Source organism: Hippocampus comes, unplaced genomic scaffold (assembly GCF_001891065.2).
Source record: "Hippocampus comes isolate QL1 unplaced genomic scaffold, H_comes_QL1_v1.1 scaffold310, whole genome shotgun sequence".
NCBI classification, from domain to species: Eukaryota; Metazoa; Chordata; class Actinopteri; order Syngnathiformes; family Syngnathidae; genus Hippocampus; species Hippocampus comes.
In genome coordinates this window covers 1-8,809 of record NW_017805990.1, presented here as the reverse complement: position 1 = coordinate 8,809, position 8,809 = coordinate 1, and positions in this window count along the sequence as shown.

Genomic DNA, 8,809 nt, shown 5'->3' with positions numbered 1-8,809 from the left:
AGGCCACGCTCAGCTTTTTAGCGCAGAGCAACTTCCCGGAGTCTTCACGGAGACTTCAGGGTTGTCTACCGCTGACGAAGCTTCTGTGAGAGAAGCGAAACGTCCTTTTTTGCTTTTTTTGTTTTTTACCCACAGGTACAGATGACGACTGACAGAACCCTTTCTACGATGGAACTTTCCTGTACGACTGAGAGCCTCCACAAGCAACCTGTGGCTTGTTTGTGCTTCTTCCTGAGTGACTTTGCTAAGACTCTTTAATAAACTACGCCAAGTGTTGGCTTCAACTCTACCTGCCTGTGGTGCTGTTGGGGTCACATCCAAACCCTAACAAACACTAGATTACTTTTTCTTTTCATCACTCCATCATCAGCAAAGAGTGACACCCCATCTCGTTCTCCATTCGGCAAAACACACAAATTATCATTCTTGAAAATAACAGAGGATTTATGATACTGCCCTGTGGTGTTCCATTATCTTTACGATAAATACTTGAATATTTCCAAACTATCCATCCATCCATTTTCCGATCCGCTTATCCTCACAAGGGTCGCGGTGGGTGCTGGAGCCTATCCCAGCTGTCTTCGGGCAGTAGGCGCGGGACACCGAGGAAACCGGAGTACTCGGAGAAAACCCAAGCAGGCCCGGGGAGAACATGCAAACTCTACACAGGGAGACCAGAGCTGGAATGGAACCCGGTACCTCTGCACTGTGAGGTCAACGCGCTAACCACTGGACCACCGGGCCACCCCTTGTAATCCCCAAATTACTTAATTTAAACCTCCCCGTGTCATTGTCATAAACTTTCGCAATATCAAAAAAATACGGCCACTGCAGTCAATCTGTTCACTTGTGCCTTTCTTTATACTTCAAGCAAATGTTTGAATCCAAACTATTAATTTCGCATCAACCCATTCTTTTTATAAAAAATACATCAGCCTATCCATTTATCATCCTTTCCATAACTTTGCATAAATTAGATGTCAAAGCTATTGGCCTGTAATTCCCAGGTTTTGTCGGATCCTCTCCTGGTTTTCTAATTGGAATTATCACCGCCCCAATTTCCAATTCTCTGGCATTTGTCCCCCCCCACACTCTATTATAAATGAATTATCTGATCCGCTTATCCTCACAAGGGTCGCAGGCATGTTGGAGCCTATCCCAGCTGTCTTCGGGCATGAAGTGGTTGCCAGCCAATCGCAAGGCACACATAGACAACCAAACCATTCACAATCACACCTCAGCACAATTTACAGTGGTCAATTAACTCATAGCGTGCATGTTCTTTGAATGTGGGAGGAAACCGGAGTCCTGGAGAAAACCCATGCAGGCACAGGGAAAACATGCACATGTTTTATTTCGGATTGCACGTCCGCAGAAACTGCCATGTGAATGCAAGGGGGCTGCACCGGGGTTAACACGCTTCTCTTTAGTAAGCAGCTTTTTGCGTGTGAACGCTCCACAAAATTTACACTGGTGTAAGATATATCACAACAAAATACGTCGGTGCAGCACGGATGCAAATGTGTGCCATGTGAACACCCCTTCAACATAAATGCTAGCATTCCCCTTCATAAACTGTAAATCTTGATAACAATCCTCTCTCTTCACTCTATTCATTCTTATAACCTGGCACATTTTATCCACATTAGTGTCCCTTCCCACTGGGTCACAAAAAGATGCCCAATGCCCTCTCTTAGAATCCCTTCCAGTTCTTCTCACCACTGCATTTATACATTTACAGTATATTCAATCAAGTTCTGAGCTAAAAGCTATAATTCATCTTCAATTCTTTCAATGCCTTCTTCCTATTTTTAATCAACCTTTTACATTCCTTTGTCCACCAAGGAACTGTCTTTCTCCTGTCTCGACATCCCTTCTTCTGGATAGACACCCTTGCTGCTCTGAGAATTGTCCGACTTATGCCTTGATTTGAACATTCAACCTCTTCATTCATATTCATCACTGACAAGTATTTCTCACAGCTATCTCGGAATTTCCCCCAAATGCGCATCTTTTAAACTCCACTTCTTAATGTTATTCCCACATTTTTGAAAATTCATGAATACTTCAATACACAATAATGGTCACTGCCTATCGTTGTTCCACTTAGTACATCCCATGTGTCACGTTGCATGGTGGTGGTGGACCCCAAAAAGAAGGCAGGAGGGAGGAGCAGGGAGAACTTGACAAAATTGTATTAAAACACTAAGGAAACGAAATCCAAAACACACAAAGTCTGGAAAACAAAACGAATCCAAAGTAGCAAACAAAACCATGGCTGAAGCTCAAAAAACTAGAACAGAACCATGACAGGACAAGCAAACAATGACCCGACAATGAGTGGTTGGGCGGGAGTCCTTTTATACAACCAATGACATAACGACCAACAGGTGTGCAGCTGCAGGGGGGAGCCCTACAGTGCCACCTGTTGGTCACAAACAGAATCATGACACCATTAACACAAATCAGCCAACACATCTAAAACCATTGTGAGATGTATTGTTTATGGAACCCCTTTAAAAAAAAAAAATAAAAAAACAACTGTGCACACTCTGTAACTATTACGTATGCACGAGGAACTACTTTGTGGGCACCAACTACTAGATGTGCATGGAATACTATACTGTGAGCACAAAATAGCTATGTGTGCGCACGAAGTAGCTGTGGCACCTTGCGGGTCACTTGAATGAGAATGCACCTTCTTTCAAAGTTGAAAGGTCGAAGGAAAGCTAAATAATGGACAAGGACAGTATGATGAAATTTTATTTTAGGGCTCGGGATGACTTACAAGGACATCATGAAAAGCTTGGCATTTCAAGGAATCATTATCACCGAGAGACATTTGAAGAGGCTGTTGGGAGCGAGCTTGCTTTACCGGTGGAGGTACGACTTGGACGCCGGGATCAATGTTATTGTTCAGCAACTGCAATGCTCTGGGAAGGATCATGGCTACCGGTGGATGTATGAATGAAAACCTTTTGTCACAATATCACTACTTAATGTTGGTATGAAATAATGTCAGATGCAATAATTTGTGGGTTTTTCAAGGCACTGATTATGTCAATTAGAAGCGAGTCAGTGAAGGTGCGCTTAATTTGTTTACCCTCGAGTCCAAAAGGCATCAGCGCTAGTTCATGTGCACGCAGTAACTATTCCATGCGAACAAAGTAATAGTTCATGCACACAAAGTAGTAATTGGTGTGCACACAATAGTAATTAGTGTGCTTAAATAAGTAGTTTGTGCGCACAAAGTATTTTTTTTTTTCTTTCGAGTGTCATGTCTGGGGCTCCGTAATTGCTGACACTACCCGGTATGCACATTTATCATAGTTCCTCTCCCATATTCACACACACACCAGGTTTTTCATTTCTAATTTCTTCCACTATTACTCCATTGTCATCATTAAAAATATCCCACAAAGTACTGTGTGCATTAAGATCTCTGCACCAGTGAAATAATAAATAATAAAAGACATTTTGATATGATTAAGTGAATGGGTTGGATAATGACACAAGACAAGTGCTACCGACCTTACGCTACCTTTACATGCATAATGATCAGTTAGGGGAATATTTAAATTCCTTTCCTGATACTTTATATTCAAGTTTTTTTAAATTTTTTTTTAGCTTTGTTATAGTAACATTCAAAGGAGGCTTGAAACCTCCTAAACTCGGCCTAATGACCCTGTGATCGATTGGTGACCAGTATTAGGAAAGTTCACTTTCGAAGGAAACTCGTTTAAAGTTCACAATTTGTTTTTAATGAATTTGTTCAATTCATAGTTCATGTAAAATAAATAAATAAAATCGTAACTAGTTCATAGTTATTTTTTTAACGATAAGATAGCTCGAGATAGATTTCCCAATGTTGCCACCCATTCAGTCCTCACTAGTCGACGGTTGTAAATCTCACAAGGAAATACTTGTTGCTTGAATGTTCATTTTTAAAATGAGAAATTAAGGACTGTAGTCTTCAATGTGCAAATACAAATACACAAAGGTAGGAAGCAGGATGAAGTACAAAATCAAGCTGTCACACAGACTCTATCTAAAAGCCCTTTTGTCTTCAGGCTACCGTAAAACACATACCTGCAACTTCCTGCATAGACAGTAATATTCACCTTATTTAGCAAGCAGCTATTATAATCAGTTCTTTTACAGACAGCATTTTTTTGTTGTTGTCAAGGCTGACCTTAATGTGGCTTCAGTCAGACAATTTGTACAACTGCAAAGCAGCAGATAACGGAATATGTTGATTTAATCTTGTTACCTTTTATAGTGATAGCCGTTCAACAGAATCTTAAACTTTTCAGGTAAAATTTACATCAGTTCTGCTTAACCAGTAACCACCTGCTATGGAAACAATGGAATTAAATCTGTAGGATACCCCCGTAGAGCGTTCACACATACAAAGTTATACCGGTGTAGCACCTGAAAACAGCTTAAACTGGAGCAAATTTAACCCTGCTCAGGAAGTGGTTTAAAAATTTACTCGGGAGTAAATGCTAGTTTGCGAGGCAGTGCCGATATAAAATGGGACGCGTGAATGCTACAGGGGTAGACTCGCTACGCATGAGAAGAGTTGATTACATAGGGGTATTGAATGTGTTGCTTTCTTGCTCTGTTGTACTTCCGTCATCTTTCCTTTCTCCTTTCATCCTTTTACGGTGTCTGATAGACCACAGCGTTGATTTGTCTGGAGAAGTATAAACCATGGTTTTTTGATATGTCACAAACAAGGCGGGGAAAAGAAAGTACACTTTACGAATGCGCATGTTTTATTTGCATATTATTACTATTGTATTGCACAGCCGCAGAAACTGCGGTGTGAACGCAAGTGGGGCTGCACCGGGGTTAACACGCTTCTCTTTAGTAAGCAGCTTTATACGTGTGAACGCTCCACAAAATTTACACCGGTGTAAGATATATCGCAACAAAATACATCGGCGCAGCACCGATGCAAATGTGTGCTGTGTCAACACCCCTCAAGACAAGAAAAATGTCACTAAAAGGGCCAAAATACAACAAACCAATTAAAGATTGCACATGTGTGGACAGACAAAACTGGACAGAGCACTCTCTTCTGGTTCAGGAGACCAGGACAAAGCACCTCTGGAAATATTAAATGACCACAAAGTTTTTGTTTTTCCATAAGATGTCTTCAAGAGCTACAGTACAAAAGATGACCATTTATGATATTTCGGAGTTGTTCGTGTTTGCATATACCAGAGGATATATGATTTTACAAATGACGTTCAAATATTTATGTTTTGTCCAAAGATGCCAGCGAGTACAGATTCAAACCATCTTGTCATCAGCTTTTCGCTGCGCACACAGGAAGTCCGTCAACTTGAGTTCTTGTTTGGTCCCTTGATGTTACCCATAATCCATAAACCCCTCTGGCTTAATAAACTGTCACTAAACTGTCACATTGAAAGCATCTTTTTATTTTTACTTCCCAATCTGTGGTGTGGCATTTAAGGAAAAAATAAAATAATATTTCACTTTGTTTTTCTCTTTTTACTGTGTGGTGTGCTCAACTAGTTCCCTGATTTGTTCCGAGCCCACATTGCTTTCTGTGTTGTTCTTAAGTTAAAGTGACGTTTTGTCGATTGAAAGTTCTTACATGTTGACTTGATTAGCAGAAGCTTGTTTGCTGCGCAGTTAATGTCCGAGACCCAATGTAACGTCACCATTGCTCCCGCCATACTGTGTTGCAGGTAATGTCTGTGATTTTTCAGTTTTGCTGTACGTAGTTGTTTGTGTTCTTTTTCATTTGGTCGATTGTGTTACGAGTGGGAGTCCGCAGCTCGTAGCGGCCGCCATTTGTGTTTGTTGCGCAGCCGTTTATGCTGCCTGTGAGGTGTTCAATGACATCTCGTAAATGATCTTGAATACGTTATTAATAATATATTTTCTTTGAATGTATATATTTACTATACGATCACACACGTGTGGTGTATTTTGTTTTCTTCTGGACAATGTTTTGTGAGAAGGCAGAGCTAAAGGAAGTAGCATTGTAATGTCTGAGACCCAATGCAACTTCACCATTGCTCCCGCCATACTGTGTTGCAGAGTTGCATTAAAAGAACAGCCACAAACCACGTAAATATCCATGGTTTTGAAGCGACGTGGAGCTGCAGATTTATGTGTGCGTGCGTGCTGGCGGGTGTGGGTGTGTGTGTGTGTGTGTGTGTGTGTGTGTGTGTGTGTGTGTGTGCGTGCGCGTGCGTGCGCGCGCGCGTGTGTGTGTGTGCGTGCGTGTGTGTGTGTGTGTGTGTGTGTGTGTGTGTGTGGGCCAACATATAAGCTAAATTTACAAGCGACCAAGGGGAAAAAAATGTATTTGTCACTACGAAAAAAGTTGCCAGTCATGAACCATTTACATTAAGAGACGTATTTACAGACATTTTCAACATTTTAAGTGAGACACTGTAAAAACAAATCTGCCATCTTCTGTACCTCAGAGGAATGAAGTAATGGAGGTAAATTGCAATAAAACAAATACTATCAGACTGTCATAGCCACAACATCTGTAATTTGTTAAATGACGCCACTAGATTGCTTACGCAAACCCATTGCTCACCACAGAGCACTTCATTCATGCTGAGTCAAATGTACAACTAATTAAATATGATTGAACTGCCACACCCCAAATTTGTTGTGGGTCTGGATAAGAATTTGAGTTACGGTGACGTGGTGATCTTGCATTTGCATTCTCTTGCTCGCTAGCAAATGGATATTAACAAAGAAGAAAACATAACTACAGTCCGTTTGAGAGAGTTGAGCTATGAATTACCACTTTCTCCACAAGAATACCGTAGGTGGGTAAATGGACCGAAAACTACCAACGGGCTTTGGCCATTGCATCTCCTTGGAACAATTTAATAGGCATCACTATATAGAATTGTACTGCATTGCGATATAATTGTTGTGATTCTGGAATGTTTCACGAGTGTGACAATCCATACTTTGTCATTGTAATGTAGTTTCAGCACCTCTCAGAAATCATGTACCGTATTTTCCGGACTATAAATCGCTCCTGAGTATAAGTCGCACCAGCCATAGAATGCATAATAAAGAAGGAAATAAAACCAAAAAAAAAACAAAAACAAAACATAAGTCTCACTGGAGTATAAGTTACATTTTTGGGGGTAATTTACTTGATAAAATCCAACACCAAGTACAGACATGTCATCTTTGAAGGCAAATAAACATGGAGAACAACAGGCTAAATAAGTGTACGATATGCTAATGTTACGTGACAGATAAACAACGAACTGGGAATGTGCCTGGTATGTTCATGTAACATAGTAATAACATAAAGAAAATGCTAACAAGTTGACCAAACCACAAGTGTCTCTCCAAAATCACTAAATCCAATGAAATCTTCATCATTGGTGTCACTTTTAAAGAACTTTGCCAACTCCGTAGGAACGTAAAACACATACCTGCAACTTCCTGCATAGACAGTAATATTCACCTTATTTAGCAAGCAGCTATTATAATCAGTTCTTTTACAGACAGCATTTTTTTGTTGTTGTCAAGGCTGACCTTAATGTGGCTTCAGTCAGACAATTTGTACAACTGCAAAGCAGCAGATAACGGAATATGTTGATTTAATCTTGTTACCTTTTATAGTGATAGCCGTTCAACAGAATCTTAAACTTTTCAGGTAAAATTTACATCAGTTCTGCTTAACCAGTAACCACCTGCTATGGAAACAATGGAATTAAATCTGTAGGATACCCCCGTAGAGCGTTCACACATACAAAGTTATACCGGTGTAGCACCTGAAAACAGCTTAAACTGGAGCAAATTTAACCCTGCTCAGGAAGTGGTTTAAAAATTTACTCGGGAGTAAATGCTAGTTTGCGAGGCAGCGCCGATGTAAAATGGGACACGTGAATGCTACAGGGGTAGACTCGCTACGCATGAGAAGAGTTGATTACATACGGGTATTGAATGTGTTGCTTTCTTGCTCTGTTGTACTTCCGTCATCTTTCCTTTCTCCTTTCATCCTTTTACGGTGTCTGATAGACCACAGCGTTGATTTGTCTGGAGAAGTATAAACCATGGTTTTTTGATATGTCACAAACAAGGCGGGGAAAAGAAAGTACACTTTACGAATGCGCATGTTTTATTTGCATATTATTACTATTGTATTGCACAGCCGCAGAAACTGCGGTGTGAACGCAAGTGGGGCTGCACCGGGGTTAACACGCTTCTCTTTAGTAAGCAGCTTTATACGTGTGAACGCTCCACAAAATTTACACCGGTGTAAGATATATCGCAACAAAATACATCGGCGCAGCACCGATGCAAATGTGTGCTGTGTCAACACCCCTCAAGACAAGAAAAATGTCACTAAAAGGGCCAAAATACAACAAACCAATTAAAGATTGCACATGTGTGGACAGACAAAACTGGACAGAGCACTCTCTTCTGGTTCAGGAGACCAGGACAAAGCACCTCTGGAAATATTAAATGACCACAAAGTTTTTGTTTTTCCATAAGATGTCTTCAAGAGCTACAGTACAAAAGATGACCATTTATGATATTTCGGAGTTGTTCGTGTTTGCATATACCAGAGGATATATGATTTTACAAATGACGTTCAAATATTTATGTTTTGTCCAAAGATGCCAGCGAGTACAGATTCAAACCATCTTGTCATCAGCTTTTCGCTGCGCACACAGGAAGTCCGTCAACTTGAGTTCTTGTTTGGTCCCTTGATGTTACCCATAATCCATAAACCCCTCTGGCTTTTTTAATAAACTGTCACATTGAAAGCATCTTTTTATTTTTA